A 26,760-nucleotide genomic window follows, 5' to 3' on the forward strand; every position below is an offset into this window, starting at 1 on the left:
ATCTATAAATCTGTTCTAACTTGTGATGAGTGAAGGCATAGGTAGGAGGAGGATGGGGTTGGCACCCTGGTGGCATAGTAGTTAAGCATAGGCTGCTAACTGCATGGTCATCAGTTCAAAACCACCAGCTGCTCTGAGGGAGATGGGGCTTCTTACTTCCCTAACGAGTTACAGTCTCAACAACCCACGCGCAGTCCGACCCTGTCCTTTTGGGTGGCCTGGATTCCATGGCAGTGTGTTTGGGTTTGGGAAGGAAAACTTGAGGGGAATTAAAGAGTCCTGGTAGTGTCGTGGGTGATGAGTTAGGCTGCCGACCATGAGACCTGCAGTTCTAGCCCACTAGCTGCTTCAAGAGAGAAAGATGAGGCTTTGCTCCTGTAATGATCTTGGAAACTCAAGGGGCAGTTCGACTCTGTCCTGTAGGGTCACTGAGTCAGACTTGACTCGATGATGCTGAGTTTGGTTTCTTGGAGGAGGAGGAGGAGGGCTTAACTATCAACCAGTGTTTCTGGGGCCTCAGGTGATGCCTGGGGATTGGGGGTCCCTCTCTTCCCATCCCCATCATTCCCTTCCATGGGAATGTTTAAACAGATGGCTCCTTTGAGTTGTGATGCATCATCTGGAGAGCAAAGCACAGAGATCTTGGAGAGAGGTGGATGACGGTTTCTGCTCCCAAAGCCATGACCTGGAGTCATCCCACCCCAAGTCCTGTCACCACGTTGGCGGTGGCTGTCATCGTTGAGTGCCTGCTCTGTGCTCTGTGGGCCTCTGCTCCCCAGGTAGATAGGTGAGGTAATTACTCACTCCATGACTGAGGCTCACTCACTTCCCCAGTGTCCTAGCAGTCTCCTGCTGCAGGCCAGTGTGCCTGATTCCAAAGCCCACTCTGTCCCAGAACCCTCTGCTGCCTCAGTCGGAGAATGAGCCTCAGTCGGTCAGAGGCCCTGTCCCTGCTCGAGGACTTGGCTGAAAGGAGCAAGTGGTTGCCAGCCCAGAGCCACCTTCAAGGTCAGGTGTGGTGATCTGTTTCTGGAGGTCACCGCATTGAAAGCTGAGGAGGCAGGTCTTCACTACCTCCCAAGGCCCACGGACAGACTGCTCAGATTACTAGAAAGTCGCCTCTTTTTCAGTCTGTCAAGTGGGCCCGGAATTTTCTCTAAAGTCACGCCTCACAAGTATCTGTATCCTCGACTCAGTGGTCAGGGTTGGTGCCTCTGGGAGCCTCCTCTTACCTGCAGCAGCTCTGCATTTACAGAAACTCCACCAGGACCCAGGCTTGGCTTCCGGGGACAGATGCTAGGGCAAGGGAGGGGGACATGCTAGCGCCTCCCTTGGGTTCATTTCCTTTATTCACTTCTCGACAAAGAATTTTTTACATTCATGACCTCATCAAATCCTTCTACAACACCGAAGAGGAGGTTTGTCTGCTTTTTAATTATGGCAAATTCACACACACACACACACACACACACACACACCACAAATGATTCTACATTGGCAATTGTGACATTTTTGCATGTCTAATTCCATGGCATTCATGATGTTCATCATACTACCCTCAGCACTATTTGCCACCAGAATTTTCCATCACCCTTAACTGCAGCCAACATACAAACCTGTTGCTAGATTTGATTCTGACTTATGGCGACCCTACAGGACAGAGTAGAACTGCCCTGTGGTTTCGGAGGCTGGGAACCTCTATGGAAACAGACTGCCGTATCTTCCTGCCACAGAGCAGCTGGTGGATTCGAACTGACGGCCTTTCAGTTAATTTTCTGAATACTGAACCACCGTGCCACCAGGGCTCACGGTACCCTAAGCAACGACTTGAATATCTCCTTCCTGATAAGAGAGACTCAGAGAGTAGGGGGGTTGCCCAGGTGCTAGAGCAAGGGTAGGAACCTGTCTCCCCATGGCCCAGGCTGCTCCTGTCTTGCAGAGGGAGCCACAACCTCAGCTGAATTCCCTTCTCTGGACCTCCCTTGGAGTGGCTAATAGTTTTGAACCGTTGACCTTGCAGCCAGAAGCCCAATGCATAACCAGCAGGTCACCGGGGCCCACCAAATCACGCTACAGGAGATGTGAGTCTGTTTTCATAAAGATTTACATCCGTGGAGGCCCTATGGGGCAGTTCTACTCTGTCCTTCAGGGGTCACTGAACCAGAATTGACTGATGGCAGCGAATTTGGGCTTGGGGTTTTGACCTCATATCTGTGTTCTTTCCAATGCCACCTGCCGGATGGCATCTCTCTCTCTCTCTCTCTCTCTCTCTCTCTCTCTCTCTCTCTCTCTCTCTCTCTCTCTCTCTCTCTCTCTCATCCCCTCCCGGAGAGGAAACAGACTCTCTGGTGGTTTATGCATTGCACTGGTCGCCCCGATGTTAGCAGTGTGAGCTCCACAGCTGCTCTCGGGAGAAAGGCGAGGCTTCCTGCCCCTGTAAAGACCGATCGGCTCGGTAACTCAAGGGGCAGGGCCACTTTGTCGTGTAGGGACGACGTGGGGATCAACTCGTGGCAGTGAGCTTTTGAGGGGAAGACAGAACATTCTAGTGCGTACCATGGCTTGGCAAAAGTGAGTGGAAAGGAGGATAATTGTGAACTCATTTCCTGAGCCTCCTAGGTGGTCAGCCAGCTAGTCACTGGTCACCCCCTACTAAAGCCTGGAGCAGGGCTGAGGTGAAATGAAAATTTCCAGCAAACTGGGGCAGCTCCACATGTGGCTAAGCTGCCCGGTGACCTGGCCATGAGGGACCAGGGCTGCCTTTCTGAGCACGGACGCCTTCGGGCATGGGGCTATGTTTGAGAAGGACAACCGTAGGCTCTTCTGGGAGCGCCTGGGGCTCTGGGAGCTGGGTGGTTTGGGGTTTCAAACTGGTGCTTGCTTCACTGTCTGTGGCTCCTGCTGTCTCGAAAGGAAATCTGGGCTCCGTGGCAGTTGGCTGATTGCCGGGCGAGAGGAGAGGCCCGGTCCTCTCTGTCCATTCATGATCCCACCCATCATTCCTTGCTCATTCCACACTCCAGCAGAGAGGTATTTTTCTGTCATCCTTAGCTTGCTTATTACAGGGACCGACTTAGAACAGTACTCTTTTAAAGTGAACATGCATTTGTTGCACCCAGCGCCCGGTGCCTCCTGAAGGAACGCCTCCACCGCCAGCTCACAGCAGCCACCCACCGGGCCACAGGCAGGAGGCCGACTGGAAGGGAGCACGCAAAGAGGTCAAAGCTACCTCGATCTTTGCTTTCGCTGCCTGACCTTGTGCACATGGCTTAGCTCAGTGTCCTGCGTTTAAAAAGAAGGGTGATACAGATCTGGAAAGGAGAGATCACCTTTGGGACGCACTTAGCCCTATGAGAACACACGCCGGGCACCCCAGAGAGATCAGTAGCAGGAGCCCTTTCTTCAGAGCACTGAAGAGCAAGGACTTTGAGGGAGGACTGGGTGCACCTGCCCCAAGCCATGGTTTCCCACCACCACCTCATATGCATGTGGAAGCCTGGCCTTGGGTAAGGAAGCCCGGAGAATAATCGATGCATTTGAATTATGGTGCTGAGGAAGACGAGGGAAAGTACCAGGGGTGACACCCAGAGGCTCATTAGAAGGGAGGAGGGTGAGACTTTGTCTCGTGTACTTCGGACACGTTATCAGGCAAGATCAGTCCCTGAAGGGCATCCTGGTTGGTACAGTAGAAGGCAAGCGAAAACGAGGAAGATATTTGATGAGCTGGACCAACAGTGACGACCGCACGGGGCTCAAACTTAGGGACAATGTGGGGAGGTGGTGCAGGACTGGGCAGTGTTGGTTCTGTTGTACACAGGGTCACTATGAGTCAGAACTGACTCAGTGACACCTGACGACAATAGCCTTTCCTGGGCCCGCAGTTCTCTCAGCTATGAAGTGGGGGGGGGGGGTGTCCAATGTGATGCAGAGGGCAGTTGAGATGATGGAGTGAGATAAGGCAGGGGAAAGCCTGGCTGCTACTTTGAGGCTAAGTGAGTACCCCTCCGCCCTCCTCTCAGAACTGGGGGCCCTGGGCATTCAAGGCAGGAGGCTTTGATGACTGACTTGGGAGGAATGGCTCTGTGGCTTCTTTGCTTGGGGATGTTCAGTTAAGAGACTGGAACATATATGACAATTAGGAACGGGTTACTCTCAGTTCCCAGCTGATAACATGGGTCAAGTTCATTCTATCAAAATAGGTGTTCCATCAAGTCCTAGTAATTAAAAACTCTAGTCTTATGATGTGTGTTTCCATTGTCTTAATTAATGTCCCCCCTTTTACCTCTCTGGGTTCTCATATTCACTGCAATGGCGACACAGAGCTCACAGACAAACTTAACGATTGGAGGGTTTATTAAGGACATTAACAAGTTCTAATGCCAGAGAGAAATGCTCAGGGTAAAGTTGTCTATCTGGACAGGTTACAAAGCTCTGCCAGTTCTGCTAATAAATGCCCCAAGGGGCCTACCTCTCAGCAAACCCCGCACCCTGACTTAATGCCAGAGGCAGCCTACTCCAGTAAGCTTCAGCTGGAAGGCACTCAGGTCCACTTCCATGCCGCAACAAGGCCACTTTCCCAAGGAGGCGCCTACAGGCACCCTGCTCTGAAAGCCAGCCTCCTGCACAAAAGCGCTCTGCTTTTCTTCCTCACTGGCTTGGGAATTCCATCACTCTATTCCATATTCTGGCTCCTGGTTCTGCAGCTGCTGCTCCTCTGATGGTGTGCCTATCTAAGGGATCTCAGGTCCAGAGGACACACCAGACTCCTGGCTCTAGCTTCTAATGAAATTCCCTCCTCCTGCTTTTCAGAGGCCTCCTTTAATAGGAAGCCCATTGGCCATCCAAGGAATTCTGGTCACACTTACTCACAAGTGAATGCCATCAGTACCTCCCCCCACCATTTCCCAGACCCATGGCGGGCTGAGAGTGAATGATTTTCACTAGAAATGCCACATTAAACAATCCACTACCATGCACCGTTCATCAGGACCATGTCTGAAGGATTTACAGTAGCTGCCTACTGGTCCAGAAGAACCTAGTCTTGAACACTAGCTACTCAGGGAATTCTCAAGAATCCAGAAAGGCCACACTGAATGGTCACTGAGATGCCACAAGCCCTGTGTGCAAACCCTCCTGAGCCTTCCTCACAGAGGCGCTCCGGCGCGCTCTCAGGAGCTTTCAGCAGTACTCCAGACCCGTGTTCAGCAGATGAGCCTGTCCCCTCACGGCTGGCTCAGCCCAGCCCAGCCCTCCCTAGTCCATATGATGATAAGGAACAGCCCTTTAGCATGGGCAAAACATTATTGCACGTGTAATTATTTCCCCTCCCCTTTCTCACATCAACTCTATAAGCCAGGTAATATCATTGCCATTTTACAGACAAACCAAAACTTAGGTTAAGTGACTTGTCCTAAGACATACATTAAGAACCAACCAATCACCCACAACACAGTAAGCACATGTGGCCCCACTTGTGTCAAAGTAGAATCATGCACCACAATTTTTGTTTTTCTAAAATCTTTGAATTCTGTCAAATCAGGAAACATACGGACTGTGTCATGCATCACCATTTGCTATTGAAGAAAGAAATTACAGTGAATTTCCCTCTTCTGTTGAGTCCTTTGTGTCTTCGTAGCTTGATTATAAAGCTATCAAAATAATGGGGAGACTTGGATATATATCTAGGGTACCCGTATCCTGCTTTTGTCTAACTATTTCTCAAGGAACTGTACGGGAGAATGCCAATCCTGTATGTAGATACCAAAGAGGAAATTACTGAAGATTGTAAATTAATCTAATATGTTCACCGATATCAGAACAGGAAGCTAGAGTGGCTGTCCCTCTGTGTCTGAGGGGCCAAGGCTTAACCAGGTAGGGAAGGGCGGGAAGGAGGGAGAGAGCACGAGGGTGGTGAGACTACTTCTGTGTGAAGAGGAAGAAGGGCCAGAAAGCAACTTCCGTTTAGATGACATTTTTATGCAACGGTTGCGGATTAGTAAATACGCCATGATTTTTACAAGTGGACCACGAGCCTTTTCTTCGTAGGCACCTCTGAGTGAATTGGAACAGCTCATTAACATTCGGAAGGATAAGGACTCCAGCCTGGGTCTAACATCAAACTCCAGCTCCAGGTTATGTCTCCTGAATAGCTCTGTTCGACTTGGGCAGGGCTGATATTCAAAGTATCTCACAGCCTGTGGGCGCTGGCACCAACCAATCAGGGAGGTCACCAGAGGCTTTCTACTCCTGTAAATATTCCCAGTCTCAGAAACCCACAGGGGCAGGTCCACTCCATTCTGTAGGGTCGCCAGGAGCCTCAGCTGACCCGGTGGCAGGGAATGTGGTTTGATGTTTGACCAGTAGCTACTTAGTACTGAAGACAGAAGTGTTTCTTTTAAATACAGTGCAGTTGTAGGTTTATTAAAAAAAAGTAAGCATAGGAGCAGAGAGTCCCTTCTCCACCTCGCACTCAGGGTCTCCTAGAGCTAATATCTGCATTGGGGTTTACACTTGTGCCAGTTGATGAGCCAATATCAATACGTTATCATAATATTGTGTCATGATATATAATGTAGAATAAGTTATTATAGTATAATCATATAATACAGTATTATAGTACTAGCAGGGTGGGCCCATGGGTTTTGACAAATGCATCATGTTATGTATCTATCATCACTCTACCACGTGGACGTTTCACGGCCCTAATGTGTACAGAAGCATTTGAACCAAGATTTAACAGCAGGCCTGCTGGGGCTGGGTCTGCATGGGCATTCTTGGAGGTGGAGCGAGAGAGACGTGTAGGATTTGAGAAGTCAAGAATAAATAATTGGGCCCCAAGAAATATTTCTCTCATCTGACACTGACGGCAACCATCACACAAACATTTCTGACTGGGGGTGCGAGTCAGCCCCACAGTTTGCGACACACAGGCTCAAACCCCAAGGAAGGGATGCTGGGGGACTTGGGGCAGGCGGTCAGCGCTTCCCTTTGTGGCCGTGGGTAACACACATGTGAGGTGTGGCAGTTATGGCCTGGGTGCAAACCCTTCCCTGCCTGGGTTCCCCCCCCCCCCAAAGAGGAAGTAAAAGGAGAAGAAAGCAGGGCAGATCACTGGGTAGGAGGTGGGGGGGTCTTCAGTCCGGAGCTTGCGTACCATCACAAACCACTGACTTGGCTCAGGAAGGGCCAAACTTAAACATTCTCTGGGCCCAAGTTTCCTCCCCTGGAAATTGGGTGGTCCAGTTCAGTTTTTTTTTTCTGTGACTTCCCAGAAATCACATCTCAGCCCTTACTCCATTCCCAAATAGATGGAGCCCGTTCACAGTTGTAAAACACACAACAATAGGAAAAAGAACAGAACACAGAAGAATACAGCCTGGTGGAAGAGGCCAAAGAATAGATGTGCCTGGTTCCCAAGTTGAATATCCCTGAGTTTCCTGGCCATCGAGGCAGAAAGGAAAGTGCAAGGGTTTAAATTTCAAATTTTCTTATTAAAGAATGTTTGCCTTTTTCCCTGAAAGAGCAGCCTGGAACTTCTGGCAATAAAAGAATATATTACCCATGTGCTCATGCATATCAAAATCAAAAAGGAAGGTGGCTGAAATCCTGTTAATGACATAGAAACACTTTTTTTCTTTTTAAAATGTTATCTCAGATTATGCTCCTACATTATCACTGAGGCAAAACCCAAACCAACACCCCCCCCCAGACAAAAACCTCTTAATTTTATCAGAGGAAAGATATTTTTATTTTAAGCTAATATAAACTCAAAAACCAAATTTGCTGCCTTCAAGTTAAATCTGACCCATAGCAACCCTATAGGATGGAGTAGACCTACCCCTGAACTCTACCAGAGTAGAAAGCCTCATTTTTCTCCCTGAGAGCAGCTGGTGGTTTCAAACTGGTGACCTCGCCATTAGCAGCCCAACGGGTAACCATTATGCCACAGTACCTAAACTGAGGCCTAAGAAGTGTTTGTTGAATTAATCATTGCCCTCAACAGGAAACAATATAGCCAATCTACCAGACTTCAGTCCTTGCAGACAAAGGCCTCCAGCATTCCTGTGTCTCATGTCTGGCTTCTGTTTTCCCAAGAGGAAGCTCTTGTTCTTCTCAGGTGCTGTGCTTTCGGTCCTAGGACAATACCAGTTGATACGTTAGGTTGCAGACGAAAAGAATTAAGCTCCAGAAAGGATTTAAAACATGTTTGAGCCCTTTCCAGATGAGTGTCAGGCCCAGAGGGCTGTCCTGACCTGTGGTGACCACAGAGTCACTTGCTGGCAGATGAGCGTCCAGGCCGGTGTCCTAGATGTCTATGTGCATTCGTGCTGGATCCAGGACAGGGCCATCTCTGCCCCTGGCTTCAGAGAAGCATGCACAAAGGTGTGTGGTGCTACTTGTCAATTGTGGTTCCACTGGCGTCAGAGACTAGATCACAGACTGACCAAATCCTAACGCTTCCTACCCCCACCTGAGCCCAGATGGCCAAAGCGATCAGCCCAACAAAGTCTATTTTCAGCATCACCCTTCTGCTGTGAAAAATTCGGGCCCTGACCAGCATGGTCACTTCTGCAAGGGTGGACCTCTGCAGGCATGTGGACATCTGTAGTCAACACCAGCTTTCCTAAAAGAAACCATGGGGCCCCTCGGGGAGAGCACAGTGATGGTTCAGGGGTAGAATGCTCACCTTCCATGGGGGAGAACCAAGTTCGAGTCCCAGACCATGCACTTCATGTGCAACCACTGTGCGGCTGTCAGTGGAGGCTTGCATGTTGCTAGGATGCGGAGCAGGTTTCAGCATCGTTTCTAGACAAAAGGGGAGACAGAAAGGGCTAAGTACTTTCTCATGGACAGCCTCCCAAACCTCAAACCAAATTCACTGCCATTTAGTCAATGCTAACTCATCGTGTCCCGACAGGACAGGTAGAACTGCCCCTGGGAGTGTCTGAGACGGCAGTCTTTAAGGGAGTAGAAAGCCTTGTCTTTAAGGGAGTAGAAAGCCTTGTGGAGCGGCTGGTGGTTTTGAACTGCTGTCCTTGAGCAGCCGCTACGCCGCCACCAGGGCTCCCCGAACTTACTCCCAGTTCCCTCTATTTGCTGGTGAGCAGCGGGTGCCGGTGGGAGACGCTTGTACAGTGTGGCAGGGTTGTTGATCGGGACTCTCGGGCAGAGTAGGCGGGTGCTCCTGGGGCTTCCAGCGGTTGGTTGTTCAGAAGGAGCTCCCCAAGCCTGGCTCGCAGACACCTCTGGATTGCCTCAAACCTCCCACCTTTTGTTCGGCAGCAGAGTGTGGGATCCAGGGACTACTGTGTAAGGATGAAGGCCCCATTTGTCATGCCCGGCCAGGCAGGACTTTTATGTGCGATGTATATCGTCAAATCCATCACCCTTAATTAAAGGCATTCGGGAGCAGCATTGCTAATGATACCATTCGTGAACATCTCGATCCAGACGCAGCTGGGTTTGCAAAACCTGGGATGTGATTTCTAAGAGTCTGGACAGACTGGCCACACAGGAGTCTTACAGTGGCACTCGGGACAAGGCTTTCTCGAAGGTCACACAGAGCCACTGTCCAGAATGGCTGGGGTGCTTGTCAGACTACTGACTGTATGGCCCAGCCCCGACCCAGGAAATAGCCCATCTGGAGCGGCGGTTCTCAACCTGTGGGTCGCGACCCCTTTGGGGGTCGAACTACCCTTTCACAGGGGTCGCCCGATTCCTAACAGTAGCAAAATTGCAGTTATGAAGGAGCAACGAAATACATATGGTTGGGTGGTCACCACAACACGAGGAATGGTATGAAAGGGTCGCGGCATTAGGAAGGTTGAGAACCACTGCTCTAGAGGGAATTTTTGAAAATGCGGGTTTTTTTCCCCACTCCCCAACTATGAGATCTGGCAACAATCTGGGACCCCTTGCTCTCATTTCTTAAACGGGAATGCCAATAGAGTTTCCTCTAATATGACAACGATTAGCCAAACTCACTGATATCCAGTCACTTCTGACCCACAGTGACCCTGTAGGACAGGGTAGAACTGAGACTGTAACTCTTTACTGGAGTGGATTGCCCCATTTTTCTCCCCTGGAGCCGCTGGTGGTTTCGAACTGCTGACCTTGCAGTTGGCAGCCCAATACAGTTAGAATTAAAATAAATTGTAAAATGATTGTAGTTTCCATGGTAGAGAGGACAAACTTCTAGAGAAGCCGTAGTGACAGTTCAAAGGACACTGGTGTCTTCCATTACCCAGACGCTCCAGAAGCCCCGTGCCAACAAGCTCCCGGACCAATGACAGATGGGTAGCCCTGCCCCTCAGAGGAGCTGTTCCCTCCCCACTCCAATTTCCTCTCGACCCCATTCTTCTTACTTGCTTCCTATCAGTCTCCCCTTTTCCTTTCCTTATTGCCCTCCGGCTCTCTGCTCTTCCCGCCCTAATGAGAGCATCCCACATGGTTCAGGGAGGAAAGAGAGAGTGCTCAGAAGCTGCCAAGGAACCCTGATGGCGCAGTGGGTTAAGTGTTGGACTCTTCACTGCCGGGTAGGTAGTTCAAACCTACCAGCTACTATGCTGGAGAGAGATGAGGCTGTCTGGGGCTGTAAAGATGTACAGCCCCAAGACCCTGAGGAAGAGTTCTACTCTGTCCTGGAGGGCCCTGATGAGTCAGAATTGACTCGATGACATTGGATTTGGCTGCTTTCTTTCCTCTCTCAAGCTGTAATTCTGGAGAACTGAGGAAACCTGTGAGCAATCAATCAGCTGCCTTGGAGTGGATCTGACCTCTGGCGATCCCCGGCGGGTCATGGTCCCACTGTACCCCACAGGGTTTCCAATGGCGGATGGCTTTCAGAAGCACCTCCCAGGCCTTTTCCCCAAGTCATCCAGGGCTGGCACAGTGTCCTGGAGCCGACACCAAGGGGACTGCCAACACCTGTGCATGGCATGGAGCGTGGGAAGGAGAGGGCTGGCTGTTTGGCATCAGTCCCTCCCCCCACTCCCTGTTCCTGCTCTCCAGGGTGACCCTCTACCAGAGAAGGCAACTGGACACAGGCGTGTGGTTCACAGAGGCCAGCCTCCTGGGACACAGATTGGGGAGAGTTCTGGAGAGACCAACAGAAGATTCTGGCACAATAGGAAACTGAGAGACAAGGAAGGGCCTTTCTTTTTATTTTGATTTATTGATTAAAATGATAGGTGGGTGAGCTGTGTATCATCTGTGAATTCACATTTCCCTGTAGGAGAAGGAAGGAAGAATGGGGTCAATTGACCAGGTGTGCAGGGGAAGAACCAGAGAGGCCCCGGTGGGAGCAGGGAAGGCCGGCTCAGCCCTGAGCAGAAAGCAGACTGCAAGGTGGGGCATGGGGATGTGACTCCCACACCACTGATCTCTTGGGTTGCAGGGAGCCAGACTCTGGTTGTAGAACTGCTGAAGGATGGCCTGTCACAGGAGAAGAGACTCGGAACTGGCCAGGGGTCCAGCTGGCCCAGGTTGAGAAGCTGCGCAGCCTTCACACAGCCTGTCTGCAGGATGGCCTTGGAGGGGGGCTGAGGTCTCAGCGAGGGGTTTGTGATCTGGCTGTGATTGAGCCTGGGGCCTTAGCTCTGAGTGGGGAAATCAAGCTGGAAGGGAAATGATCTTTTTCCCTCTATCATACTCCTAAGGGTGCTGTTCATGCTCCCCACCTCTTTCTGACTGTATACACCACCTGCCACTCTCTCTCTCTTTCTCTCTCTCTCTCTCTCTCTCTCTCTCTCTCTCTCTCTCTCTCTCTCTCTCTCTCTCTCTCTCACACACACACACACACACACACACACACACACACACACACACACACACACACAATGAAAGGCTGCATTGCTAACAAGCTTCTTTTTGATGCCCAGGCTGCTGGTGCCAGACCACGCTTTGAGGGGGAAGGCTCTGGTCCCGCAGTTCTTGAGCAGGCAGCCCATCGAAATTACCCGGGGAGCTTTACAAATGGCTCAGGTCCGAATCCCACCCCAAGAGACTGGGCTGTAGCCGGGGCGTTTGAAGTGTGCCCCCAGCAGATTAAGCCCTGCCCTAAACCATACTTCTCACTCATCAGAATCACCCCGAGGGCTTGTTAAAACAGATTCCTGAGTCATTTCTCCAGAGTTCCTATTCTGGAGGGCTGAGGGCAGGGCCTGAGAACCAGCATTCCTATCCAGTTCCCAGGTGATGCTGATGCTGCCGTAGCAGGGCCACGCTGAGCAGCAAGGCTGCGTGGACAAGTGGTCTCAAAGGGTGGTCTATGGGCATGTGCATCCACGTCACCTGAGAATTTGTTAAAAGTGCAGATTCTGAGGACCAACCCCATACATACTGAAGCAGAAACTCTGGGCGTGGGGCCCAGCAACCTGTGTTTTCGCATGTTCTAGGGGAGAAAAAGAAGCCCTCGTGGCAAAGAAGTTACGTATTGGGTTGCTAACCACAAGGTCAGCAGTTCGAAACCACCAGCAGCTCCTTAGGAGAAAGACAGGCTTTCTACTCTCCTAAGCAGTTATCATCCTGGAAACTCACAAGGCAGTTCAACCCTGTCCTATAGGTTTGCTCTGAGTCAGACTTGACTTGACGGCAGTGAGTTTGACTTGTTGAGCGTGAGGGGAGAAAAGAGATCCCAAACATAAATGTCACTTAGACACATTTATGAAGTGTCGGACATATGACAAACCATTGGATGTGGGAGACCAGCAGCACAAGGTCATGATGATGTCCAAAGAGTCCCAGAAGTGTGGCCTCTTAAATTGGACATGTGGACAAAGGAGACAGCAGCAGATCAACTCCCATAGCTGCGGCCAGAACTGCGAGCGCGGGAGAGGGCGTGCCTGGGTGCATACTGCGCGTGTCGGTCCTCCGAGGACGGGGTGTAACCGTGACTATGTGACTCTCACTCGCTCACTCACTGCCATTGGGTGGGTTCTGACTCATAGTGGCCCCGTAGGACAGAGGCGGGAAACCTTTGTTCTGCCAAGGGCCATCTGGATATTTATAGCATCGTGGGTGGACCATACAAAATCATCACCTTAAAAATTAGCCTGCTCTATGTGGTCAAACATTTGATTAACTCACCCCTAATGTGACGGCTGGAACGACTTCTCTTTGGAGAGTGTGTGATGTTTGGTGGTCTCAACTCTCCACCATACTGTAGACGGCATAGCCACGTAGAACGCAAGACTCACTATGTCACCAGGGTGCCTATGTGGCCCGAGGGCCCCACGAATGGCACACCCAGGCAAGCCCCAGAGAGTGCGGCTGCCCTCCCGGGGTTGGCCAGGGGGAGGTAGTGATCCTTTTGGTAGCACACTCTGCATGAGGGCTCAGCATTTCTCCTTGCTGATCAGCGGTTAGAAAGCACCCCATCAAGGTTGAATCTGTTTGGAGACTCAAACATGGGTTTAGGGCTCCCCCTGAAAACCATATCCTTCTGCAAATGGAAATGATCAGGATTTCAACTCTAATACCAACACCCCATCTCCACCAGCCAGCCCCATGGTGACTCTGGTAGACGCTGAAGGCTGAGCGCCCCTGCTGAGGACCTTTGGGAGTGTCACACCTGGAGAAGATCCAAGGTCTGTCTTCTCAACGTGGATTGAAAGCATGGTCTTGGACTGAAGCTCCTGGTGTTTGGGATCATTCCAATCCTTCTTTGGGGACCAGGTGGCCTACCTCTGCCTACTGGGTGTGAGACAAGGCGGCCAGCGACTCGGAAGTGTCTGTACCTGGCCCAGACTGCACGCATCCCAAGCTTCTCTCCATCGTGTGAACTGTCGGAAGCAAGAGCATCTGTTACATCATTCTCACTTTCGTGTTTGGTGAAGAGTAAGAGTTAAATTGCAGATCCTGTCAGACAGCCGGCTGTTGCCCAGGTAACGCCTTGCAGCTGCTGGAAAGGGAGAGTGTGAGAGAGGAAGGGAGAGAGAATGCTTCCAGGCACAACCCCCACCGCCCCAGGCCTCAGGGGGGTTGGGGGCTGCCTTGTTTTCCCTCCTGAAAGGGAGTAAACCAGAACCGCTCCCTCAGCGCACCTGCAGGCCCCAGCAGGTCAGCAGAGTGACCGTGAAGCCAGCGGAGGTGCCATGGGCCTGTAGCCCCCTACCTACTCCCATCAGTAAATGGGTCTCAGGCGCTCTGTGTTCCAGGCGCTGTGCTAGATGCCAGGGATCACCAGCAAACCAAACCGGGCTCAACAGCTGCCTCTGGGCTGCTCCTTGTGGAAATCAGAATTCCTCCGCAGGAGCAGCTGACCAGTGAGCTAGGTAAGCAAGGCTTACTTGAGCTTACTCGCCTGTGGCGAGCAGTTTCACATGCTGATCTTGCCATCTCCAGTCAGCCCGTGCCGTCCCTCTCAGCCACAGGACCACAGGGCCCCCAGGAGAGCGGAGGCCTACACTCTATCCTTCTCTCTACAGCCTGCAGATGGAGAGACAATCCCTGCTCAGAGCCAGGCCCACACAGCGATGCCCTCCTCTCCTTACACAGAGGGGCAGAGAGCTCGGAGAACGTCGCCAGAACACAGCCACATCGTGCTGTCTCAAAACTGGGAGGAAGGACTTAGGAGGGACACGTGTCTACAGCACCTCGGGTCCTGGCCTCTACCAAGCCATTCCATGGGAGCCTGAGTGACCTGGCATCTTGCAACACCATCCCTTGAGGGGACAAGCAGAGAGACCCACCCACAGGCATGGTGGCAGAAACCAATCTAGTTGGTGACACTTTGTCTCTTGAAGGAAGAGAAGGAAATAAGAAAAGCAAACTGTGTACTCTCCCCCTCCATGGCAGAGGGTTAGAAAACATATGTGCAAGGTGTTGAGGACCCCAGGATTTTTAGGGTCGAGGAATACTGGTAAAGGAACCCTGGGGGCACCATGGGTTCAGTGTGGGGTTGCTAGCTGCAAGGTCAACAGTTCAAACCTACCAGCTGCTTCTCAAGAGAATCATGAAGCGGTCTCATCCCACAGAGACGTGACGTCTCCGAAATCCTGTGGCAGTGTTCTGCTCTGTCCTGCAGGGGTGCTAGGAGTCCAAATTGAGTGCTGGCAGTGGGTGTGGCTTATCTAGTCGTGAGGGTGCTGGCCAAGGAAGCTGAGTCAGAAGCCCAGTCCCACGGGCAGAAAAAGGGGCTTCAGGGCATGGAACACACACAAGGGCTCAGTCCTGTGTCTTGGGGAGCAGGCTTGTCAGCAAGCCAGAGGGCAGGCCGCAGCTGCTGGAGGAGGGGGGAACAGAGGGCCCCTGCCTGGTCAGGCTGGACTCCGGAAAGGGCTGGGTGAGCCTTGATGCCTGCTGGGAGAGGCTCAGGCAGGCAAGCACTATAGGCAATTCTTATGCTTTCTGTTTGTTTGTTTTTAACACCAAGAGGATGAGGCCCAACCCAAATGCCCTGGAAGGGTCATAGGCCCTGATTGAAATGACCAAGCTCTGTGTGCCCTGCATGCTCCAGGTGAGCTTGCTTCAGCTGCAGGTCCGTGTTAGGCCATGGCACCGGTCACTATTGTTCTTCTCTTCTCAGAATGGGTGAAGCCTGGGCCTTGCTCTGTAGAGGAGTCACCGCCCAGCGGTGGGAGGCTCAGGTTAGAGCCCAGCCCTGAAAAGGTTCTGTGTCCAGAGGGGTGGCTTCAGTCTCAGAGCTGAAAAGACAGATGTCCTGGGAGTCCTGTGTGTATGTGTGTGTACATATATGTGCTGTGTGTATTTGTGTGTATATTCCAAGAGGTTTCCAAAAGCTCATGGAAAAATGGAATCAGAAGACGATGGGATTTTCCCATGAATATTTGGAAACCCATCCAAACGTGTATGTTAATGTGGGCCTGCTGGTGGTGGTGGTGGTGGTGGTGGTGGTGGTGGTGGTGGGGTGTGTGTGTGTGTGTGTGTGTGTGTGTGTGTGTGTGTGATCATTTGTTTCTCCCACCGCTACTGCTTCATACCAGGTGTTTTCCTAAGACACGTAAGAGGCTGCAGGCTGTCCTGTCCAAGGGACGATGAAGAGCTGCTAGGGGAACTATGGAAAGGCAATGTAGCCTAGTGTCACCCAAACAAGGTTCTCGGAGCCAGCTGTCTGCTGGGGCACAAGTGGTGTCCCGGCCTGAAGGGCTGTGAGTACCTTCCAGGCTGTGGGTGCTGGGTGGACGCTGCTCCCCCAGGCCCGCAGTCTCTGGGGAACATTCTGCCCATGGACAGCCAGTTCTATGAGCCAAGATCGAGTCCTGGGAAAGGAAACAGCGGGCACCAAATCCCTTTGGCAGGTGCATGCCCTCTGTGCCTGAGAGCCAAATGAGGCAGGGCAGAGAGGCAGGAAAGGTCTGGGGAAACGCTGTGGCCATGACTGCATGAGAAAGCAGCCGTCATAACGGGGAACAAAAGAAGGCAGGCTCTGCTGCGTTCTGCCAAGACCGGCCTGGCTGCTGCGGTGGCGATGCAGGCTGCTGGCTGTGGGGCCCAGGCAGCAGCACGGGCAGTGAGACCAGCAAGGTTGCTCAGGGTTGAAGGGCAGTGGCTAGCTGGCCATTTTGGCAGGGGCCAACACTGAGCTCTTGTCTAGCTGTTAAGTACAGAAAACCCAAATTATAGCCTAAACTGGAGTCAAGAGGATAAGAGATGTTGAACCGAATTCCCTTTCCAAGCTCCAAACAACACCCCTCCCCAATACCCACAAATACAATTTTGCCTTCTGGAGCAAAATCCTCCCCCAGCCACACATCCAGAGAGGGAGCAACATTTCTCTACCACCCAGTGCGCCAGGGGACTTCCCTCCAGGGTTTGCTTCGGCCTAGCCACAGGGGCAAAGTGGGCTGACAAAGTCAGGGGTTCAAACTACAATGCAATTATATCATCCCAAACTGGTTACGGAACAGGGTTGAATTATGCAACTTAATAACCCCTCTATTGTATGATAATATTATGCTTTGGGAAAAGCATTTAAGTCTACTTAGGGCCTGCATTTTCTTACCTCTTACAAAAGATTGAAAATAAGTCCCCTTGGTGTTCTCAGGAGGTGCCGGCCCCCTCTCCGATGCAGAAACCCCACGGCAGTGCTTAGCCCAAGACTTCTTCCATTGTGCTCCCAAGAACTGTACGCAGTGTGATGGGGTTCTAAGTGGAGAAGGCGGTTAATGCTCGAGCCCCCTGAATAAGAGGTGTCGCTTTTGCTCTAAAAAAGGCAGTGTATAATTAGCCGTGCATTTGTGTTTGACAATGCTAAGTACCCCCATTGTATTGTCAATGAAAGAATGATTCTTGTGGCCCTGGGTGCGTGAAAGACTTGAGCCCCATCCCAGCCTCTTTCCTCTCTGGCAGCCTTTCAGTGGGAAGCAGGTACTTACTCTCACTTTCGGGACAGGGGAAATGAATTGACCAAGGTCCCACATTTAAAAAAACAACAAAAACAGATTGTTTTTTAAAAATCCGATTAAAAAAAAAAAAGGTAGGAAGACACACTGGTAGTCGGGACAAACCAGAAGGGCATCCTTCTGGATTCCAGCCCCCTGGGGGTTTGTCCTGACACAGTCCCAGTTATTCCTGATTGAGGCTGGTGGGACCTTCAGGCCATTTTTGTACACTCCATATTGGGTCCCCACGCACGAGTTTCTCTGACTGATGGTCCGGTCGTGAAATTCCCTTTGGCTCTGCGTTCTTTCCTGTACCTTTTACCGTGTGCCCACTGCATCAAACCTCTTGTCCTCATTCTGGGCTTGCAGGGTCTCCGCCCCTGGCTTCTGCCGCCCTTCCACTCCCAACACGCAAAACCAAGCCCATTGTCATTGGGCGGATTCCCACTCTGTCCTGACCTGCCTCCCAAAGAGTGGCCGCCGGTTTTGAACTGGCTGCCTTGAGGTTAAGCAGTCCAGGGCTTACCCCATAGCACAAAGCCAGGGACGGTCTCTGTCAAAAAGATATTGTGTGCCTTGACTTCTTTCCAATTCCAACATTGTTCAGACACCTCCATCTCTTGATCTTGTGGGTCCACAAAAACCAGGGTGGGGGGGGGGTTCAATGTGCAAATTGGTCCTTGCTGTGGAAGAGAGGCAGCAAAACAGAGGCATACCCTGATGAGATGGACTGACGCAGCAGCGGCAACCAAGGGCTCAAACAAAGGACAAAGGTGAGGATGGCGCAGGACCGGGCTGTTTCGTTCTGCTGCACGGAGGGTGGCTGGGTGTCAGAGCCGACTCGACTGCACCTGACAACGACGATACTAGAGCTACTTTCACCTTCTCAGCGGCTTCCCTTTGAGGGCTGTGTGCCATCTCACAGGATGGCGTGATGACCCATTCCAGGTCCCCACTGTCGCTTCCACCTGGAATATTTCACCCCGCCTGCCTGGGGTCCTTCAGAGAGTCTTCCCTGCCGGGCCAGTCTAGCCCTGCCCTCCCCAGGGCCCAGCCTTTGTTGTCTTGGTTGCATTTCTTGTTTTTACACTTGTGGAATTTAAAAAAATTTCTCACCCCCTCCCCACAACTAGAAAACCAATAAGCTCCCTGCCATCGAGTCAATGCCAACTCTTCGTGTCCCTATGGGACAGGGAGGGCATAACTGCCCCTGTGAGTGCCCACACTGTAACTCCTTGTGGGAATAGAAAGTCCCACCTTCCCACCCCCAGACCCCCACCTCAGACACCACCATCCAGAAGGCAAGTTGTATCCCAAACGCCTGGGTTAATTATAGCTAACACATAAAAGGCTCTTTTGAAATCGTTGTTAAAGGGGTGAATGGAGGAATGGATGAGAAATCGAGTGCAAACTCAGGTCTTGGGCCTTGAAAGCAGCCGGCTTTGGTATCAGGGCCGGGGCTTGGCGTCTCTGTGACCCTGGGTGAGTGGCCTTGCCGCCCTTGCCTCCTGTTCCTGATCTACAGACTGGGAATAGTGCCCTGCCGGGCTAGCCTGTGTCGAGCATCAATAAGCCCCGAGTGTGCAAGTGGCTGAAGGCCCGCCCCATCGTGGAAAGTCAGTGGATTACTCCCTGATCAAAGGAAAGGCTTCCGCGCTCCCTTGCACCCTGTTCCCTCTCGCGATTGGGCAGCTCTTCCACCGTTCCCTCAGAGACGGGGGGCCCACCTCTGTCCAGGGCAGTGCCTACCACAGTCCATGGCGAGTGGGGTGGGGCTGGGGGGCTGGGCTGGAGGGCTCCCCTGGTCTGTAGGAGGAGACTGATCAGGCTATACCTGATCCCATCAGCCAAGAAAAAGACGCATTAATACTGGAGACATCCTGGACCAAGGCACCTTGAAGACAGAGCTATGGATGAGGGCAGGGTACTTAGATGAGGCAAGCCAGGAGTCCAGGTGCAAATACTAAAGAGGCCTCACCTTCAGAGCTGTGACGGTGTATCGTGTAGCGCCTGACAGTGCATACCTTCCTGAAGTGCGTACCCTGGGCACTCACTCGCGTTACTCTTAGCCGTGGCCATGCCCTTACCCTTACCGTGCTTCCTGACCATGCAGGAAGTGTATGGTTCGGTGGGACCATTAAGCACAGCCCCCACTCTCAGATCCCCCGTATAGGCCTCCTGCCATTGAGAAACACGGGAAAGGACCTACATGAGTGTCCAGCTCTGTATGTGGTTGATTCCTCTGTCTCGACCTCCTGATTTTCTGATACTGAAGCCAAACCAAACAGCCCTAGCATTTACCTATGGGGAGCACTTACTCTTCGGGCTGAGGGGAACAGGTATGGTCCCTTCGGTGGGGCAGGTGGGGGAACTCAATTCCTTACTCTTTTCAGACAAAGACTTATGGTAGAACAGAGTCGGAGAGACCTAGAGGAACACTTTGACTAGGAAGGAGGTGCCTGCCACCGGGGGAGCACTGAGAAGGCACGCAGCTGCCATATCACCGTGTGGGCTCATGTCCCAGGAGCCCCAGAGCATGCAGGTGGCCAGGCGAGCTGGGGGCAAGCTCGGGGCAGCAGAGCCACCCTCGTGGCCCTCGGAGCCATGGAACAGCACATCTCCAGTGTCCTCAGGCTCACCGTTTCCCTGCTGAATGGGAGACATCACTCTTACCCTAAAAGAGAGACCTACTCCCCAAAGCCATGCAACATCTGGGCCTTCCTGCCTCACCCTGAGAGCTGTTTGATGATGATGATGATGATGATGATGAATTAAACCCAAATGCTGGCATTCTGCCTGATTCCTTTCTCCAGGGTGCTCAAATTCCACAGCCTAACGTTCTCCACTGAGCTCATCATTTCTCGGTAGGCTAGAAAAGGAAGGGATTTGTTCCTGCTTTTTGAAGAGGAGAAAAAGCAGGTGCACGCTGGCACTGCCCTTATCAGCTGGCGACCAGGGCCAAGTGCCAGCTACTTTATCTATAATAAGAGACCGTAGGCTTCGGTGATGGCCACAGGCATATCTCACCCCAGCCCACACCCACCCCCTACTCCTGCCAGCTTTCTGTGGCCCCGGACAGCCGGGTATGGTCCTTCTGAGGCCGCAGAGCTCCCAGGGATGAAAATCTCCTAAGCCACCTTCCTGGCCCAGATCTTAGGATGACCCTGGCCCAGAATAACTCCACACGGGCCTCCCGGGAGGATGGCATCACCCACTGGGCAGCTCGTTGTCAGTTTTTGATCTAACCAGACGAAGCACAGTTAGCACCAAGATGAGCATCCTAATCACATAATTACATTAGTGCCGGCTCCAAAGAGTCAACAGGCTCCCCAGGTCCCAGGGTTCGGGCCTCTGTTTCCCAGGCTCCTCACAGGTGGCACATACGGAGCTTTGCTTTTCCAGATGACTTCGCCTGGTCGCCATCCAAACGGGGAATTGAACCACATGGCAGAGCTGTGCAGATTCCACTTGGATCTTATGTTGAGACTCAAGGTTTAGGAGAGTGATAGGAGCAGTTTAAATGCCTCAGCCTAACGCAAATGAAGGAGAGCCAGGCCCAGGAAGGGAAATTGACTTACCCCCAACCACACAGCCCAAAGACTTTCTCAGTCACCCGGGGCCCAGTCGATGTGAAAACGTTCTAAGAATTTAATGGCAATATCCAGGTAGTTCAAGAAGCCCCGGTGGCACAGTGGTTAAGCGCTAGGCTGTAACTGAAAGGCTGGCAGTTTGAATCTACCCCCCAACTCCAAGGTAGAACAAATCTGCAATGTGCTCCAGGAAAGAGTCTACTTCTATCTAGCTGGTTCTGACTCATCAAACCAAAAAAAGACCCCACTACCATCGAGTCAGTTCCGACTCAAAATGACCCTGTATACAGAGTGGAACTGTCCCCGTGGGTGTCCACGACTGTGAATCCCTATGGGAGTAGAAAGCCTCATCTTTCTCCTGAGTGGCGGCTGCTGTTTCTAGAGGTTGGCCTTGTGGGTAGCAGCCTGATGGGTAACCCACTGTACCAATAAGCTCCCGTTCCTGACTCATAGCAACCCTCCACAGGGTTTTAAAGGGAGCCAACAGCCTCATCTCTTTCCTGAGGAACAGCTAGTGGGTTTGAACTATCGACCTTGTGGTTAGCAGCCCAGTGTTTATCAACCCCATGCTTAGCCAGGAGTGCCACTGGGGCTCCTTCTGGTAAAGATGTAGGTTCAGAGACCCTATGAGGTGGTTCTACTTGTCCTACAGGGTTGCTATGAGTCAGAATCGACTCAACAGCACACGACAACAACAATATATTGTTGATCAGTTTGTTTGTTTTTAACTTTGATTCCATTTTTAAGGGAAAAACCATCATAATGAGGATCATTTTGAAATTTGGAACATTTGTTATTTCTTATTTTGGTTTAGTTCAAGTAGTTCCTGGACCCAAAGGGACCAGCCTGATCCACATGGATTTCCAGAGAGCAAGGAAGGAATGGTCTGTCCTTTGATGGGGCGAGGACCCCCGTTGTCAGCCTCATCCTACCTGCTAGTGCCAGGCTGCATGGCCTGGGGAGGTGGGGCCATGCGCTATGGGAACCAGGTTGGGCCTCAGAGCAGGGAGCCAGCCACTCTTGGCAGGAGAATTCTCCATCTGTCTTGTCATACCCTTCTCTCTCTCTCTCTCTCTCTTTCTCCCTGTTGGTAGCTGAAAGCATTGCTGTCCCAGAGCTGCCTCTCTTTTTCCAGAAGCCCACTGGATGTTTGGGTTCCTGGTGGGCTGGCACCACTGAGGTCGTGGGTGGGGAGAAGAGGCTCTCAAGATCAAGACCTCCAGACCCCCCCTCTGGGCCCAAATCCCCCTTTCTGTGGCCTATGGGGAGCGGGAGGGCTCAAGGAAGCGATGTGCTTCCTTACCCTGGGATGAAGACATGAGAGAGGCCTTGCCAGTGACTGAGAAGCTGCAGGAGACCCAGCTCCTCCGGGGGCACATGGCAGAGGAGGGGCAGCCAGCCACAGTGCTGTGAAGCTTGTCTCCTGGTTCCTGTGCCATCTCTGCCTCCATGCTTCCCTTCCTTTGGGCCTTTTGACTTTGTCCTTGTGAAGGTGGGATGACCTTTGCTCTCCTGGAAAGTCCCGTGGTGGCTACAGGCTCCCACTTCTTAGAGCTTGCTGCTGCACCCTGTCCTCTGAGCCTCCCCGCCTGCAGCTCTCAGGACTGGAAGAAGTCTCAAAGCATCTGCCTTGAGGGTGCACCCTTCCCCTCACTCTATCCTCAGCGGTGGCAGCCTCCGGCACCCTCCCAGGGGACAGACAAGGGAGTGAAGCTGTGTGCGGACAGTGTTCCCTGTCCTCCAATAATCCGTGGGACTCTCAAGTTGAGCCATGGACCCACCCGTCTTTCTCACCTTGGGGTGAGCTCTCTGCATCCCACATGCCTGTGCTCAGAGGGTGCAGGCAAAGAGGGGCTCCTAGTTTGGAGAAAAAACTGAACTTGGGAGTCACAGGGCAGAAAGAATGCACCCCCAGGCAGGGCCAGGGGCCTGGCAGACCACTAATGACCACCGCCAGGCCCACCTGGAGGAGCAGTTCAGCACAAGGGCTATTTGATGAAGACCTTTAGATAGCTGGCAAGCCCGGCAGTGCCAAGCACAGCTCTCTGGTCCCCATGGTGAGAATCAGCATATTTACTCCCCAGTGCCCCCATAGGCAGACAGCTTGAAGCTGAACAAAAGGGCCTTAGCTCCCCAACCTTCCTTCTTCCGGTGGCCAATACCTGGCCCCAGAGGATAGTCTGCGGGGAAGGCAGGAGGAGGACCGGAAAAGGCAGGCCGAGGACCGGAAAAGGCAGGCCACAGACCTGACTGGCAGTCAAGAGGTGGGCCACATCCCTCTCATCGTCTGCTTCTTCTGTCTAGTGAAGGACTTGGATGTATGCCTGCTCCACCTCAGCTGTCTGTCTTTCTGTGTGAATGTGTTACCTCATTGGGCTTAAGCCAAATGAATTATCATCTCGTAGTAGGAAGGGAATCAGAAACTTGAACCAGACTGTAGAATCCCGTAGCCCACACTTCCCACTACACCCCCAGCTCCTTGCCGGCTGACTGCACGGGGTCTGGAATCCATGCAGTCACCATGCTAAGTGCATACGTGGAGGCTCTCCTTCTCCATGGACGGCCCGGGGCTCCTTGGCCGGCGTTTCTGGGAGTGACGTCTCTGTAGACATCACAGAGCTTCCTGATATCCCAGGATCACTGTGATGGATAACGCAAGGAAGAGCTAGCAGAACCATGGAGCCAATGTGTGATAGTCCACGTGGACTAGAGAAACGGATTCATAGACGCTCATCTGTGTATAAGAAAACTTTAAATCAAAGAGCAATAATATATTGAGAAAGCATCCCAGCCCAGTCCAGATCAAGTCCATAAATCCAATATTAACCCACATGTCCAGTACTAGTCCATACAGTTCCTCTTTAGACTAACACAGCACATGCAATGGTGCCGAGTGCAGAAGATCACAGGCCAGTGAGTAGAAGGTCTTGTGGATCCAGTGGTGGTGGAAGCAGCTCACCGTTGGCATGGGTCTTCACATGTCTTTTCCAGCTCTCTGAGTGTCTCCACAGCAGGGAAGGGGAGTCAGAGAGAGGGGGTCTGGCCTCTAGCGAGCCATTTATCTCTGTTAAGCCTCCAAATGAGGTCATCCTCTACAGTCGGTGTTTTTGATCGATTCCATCTGTTTGGCTATTATAGAAATTGCTGCACTACACATAGGTGTGCCCAAGTCTTCTTGGTTTTGCTCTTTATTCCTTTAGGGCATGTCCCAAGGAGAGATACTGCAGATTGTAAGGTATTTGCCCTCACACTTGTTTAAAGAAATGCCATCCTGATTTCCACAGTGGTGGTATACTTCTACAATCCCACCAGCAACGTTTGAGTATTCCAGCCTCTCCACAGAGGCTGGATTTGTGTGTGTGTGTGTGTGTGTGTGTGTGTGTGGCTGGTCAGACCCATTCTTCTGTTCAGAAAGGTGGCTTGTGTGGGAGCCAGGTGTGAGCAGCCTTCCCTGGAGAAGAAAGGACAGTCACGTGCATGCTGTTACCTGAAACGCTAGCCACAGGTCCTGGTCCTGGTGTGTAGCCTCAACAGCGATCTCTCCTGCTTGGAGAGATAATACCTGAAGCCAGCACTGTCGGAGTGTGCATCGATTGACCACGTTCCCCATCTTTCAGAGGAGGGATTGAGGAGCATTTTCTAGAAAGGGAAGGTTCCGGCAATGATGGCCGCACAGAACCGACAGACCCCTCGATAGAACAGAAAGCAAAGAAGAGGAAGCGTGTAGAAGAAACTCACCTTGGCTGTGTTGGGAGATGAAATTAGAAGACGTTCCATGCTGGCCCGAGTGCAGTTGCTAAATCACCTTTCCCGGGCTCGCCGTCTGTGGCTGGAAATGGATTTGGAGCTGGCACCTTCATCTATAGTGTCCACCATCTGGGTGGTTGAGATCTGGGGCACTGGTCCCATTCCCTTTGCCAGGTTTGGATCTTCTTCTTAGCTGTCTTTGGATCACTCAGGTTGGTGTCCGCCCTCATCTGTGCAGTTATCTGTATAGGGAGACGAGGATGGCAGGAAATAGGAAGCTAGTAATGGGGTCAATGTGTACCTGGGGACACAGAAGGAGAAGGAGCAGGAAGGGGGACAGCATCAGCTGTGCACAAGAACGGGGGCAGGGCGTTCCCAAGTTGGTGGTGGTGATGGTTACACAGCTCTTCCTGATATGATTGAACTACTGGATTTTATGACATGTAAATTTTAACGCAATTAAAAAAAAAGAATGGCCCTCTTGTATGTAGTGCAATTTCTTTTCTATAAAAACAATAGGTCCAGGTTAGCTCATTCCCCAGATGCAGGTATTTCTATGGCTGTGTGACAAGGGAGCAGCCACGCAGGCTCAGGTTTACCTTCCAGCTCGGCACATTCCATTCAGGACCTTAGGCAAGCTACTTAACTGACATGTACCCTGGTTTCTTCATCTTTTAAAATGGTGCTATGCCAGTGGACTACAGGACCATGCAAACATCAGTCTCCTCAACACTGAGAGCAGAAGAACTAGATGGTGCCCACTGCCAACTGCTGTGAAAAGGATCACGTTAGAAGGTCCTGGATAGAGTGGGGGCAGGAAAGGGTGGTGGAATGTGTATCAGAACTCAAAGTCATAAAAGAAACCAAATGTACTGGTCTGATAGAGACTCGTGAGGCCTCTCAAGATATGACCCTGACCCTTGAGGTCTGGAACTGAACTTATCTCCACTCCATGTTAGAACAATCAACCATTTGAGATCCAAAGGACAGCATTTTCCAATGACAAAGTTCAGACAAGGGTTAGGATCTTTCCTAAGGAGGAAATCCAGGTTTATGGATTCCTAGACCATTGGTCTCTACTGCCTACAATGGCCACTTAGTCTTTTTGGAAGGCTGAATGGGGACAGGAGATGCAGTGAGGAAGTTGGATAAGTGATCGAGCATTCATTGAGGGGATAGCAATGGTGTGTTGAATCTGAATGTGTATGAATGTTAGCATACAAAATTCAATTGTTCAATATAAAATTATGATCTCAATAAACCTTATTCTAATTTGCAATCAAACATTTGGGGGAGAAAAGGGGACCATGATGGAACTCAGATTATGCTAAGTGAATTACTACACTTGACCCGTCTTTGACTTAGAGTACACGGTCGGCGGTTTGAAACCATCAGGGGCTCCTCAGGAGAAAGCCTGAACTCTCTACTCCCCTAAACAGTTAGAGTCTTGGAAACCCACAGAGGAGTCATCATGCGTCAACATTGACTTGATGGCAGTGAGGGATACTTGGTAGATGTTGACTTCAAAAAGAAGAAATAATCTCGATAGAAACTAACAAAGATTAAAAAAAGAAAATAACAAAGATGAAAGGATCATACTTTCCAAGGTCAACACCTACTGTAAGGTTACAGTCATCCGGTCAATGTGTTACTGGCATAAAGCACCCATTTGAACAAGGGAACAGAATTGGCTGGAAATAAATCCTGATGTATTTGTTATATTGGAGCTCATTGTTGAATTACTGTGTCAGTTCTTCTTGGTGGTCTTTCTCTTTTTCACAGACCTCCTGCTTCCCCAAGCATGCTGAACTTTATCAGGGACTGATCGCTCCTGATCTTCTCGTGTCCAAAGTACATGAGAAGTCCCACCATCCTTGTTTTTTTTTCAATTAGCAATAATCGCGCCTCGGGTAAACCTCGTTGGCTATGATATTGCCACTGCGCAAAGCTTCATCCTTGTTTCTAAGGAACATTCTGGCTATATCTCTTCCGAGACAGATTTGTTTATTCTTCTGACTGTCCACAATACTCTCAATGTTCTTCGCCTGCACTATAACTCGAAGGCACCAATTCTTCCTTGG

General features: G+C 51.4%; 1 protein-coding gene and 1 pseudogene across 1 annotated transcript in view; one reads left to right on the top strand and one right to left on the bottom strand.

Moving 5' to 3' along the window:
* The window catches only part of XKR6 (XK related 6), a 339,809-nt gene that overhangs the window by 255,666 nt on the left and 57,383 nt on the right, over nucleotides 1–26,760 (top strand). The window lies entirely within an intron of this gene.
* LOC142455675 (U4 spliceosomal RNA) lies at nucleotides 26,553–26,629 on the bottom strand (annotated as a pseudogene).

Source organism: Tenrec ecaudatus, chromosome 8 (assembly GCF_050624435.1).
Source record: "Tenrec ecaudatus isolate mTenEca1 chromosome 8, mTenEca1.hap1, whole genome shotgun sequence".
Taxonomy (NCBI): Eukaryota; Metazoa; Chordata; class Mammalia; order Afrosoricida; family Tenrecidae; genus Tenrec; species Tenrec ecaudatus.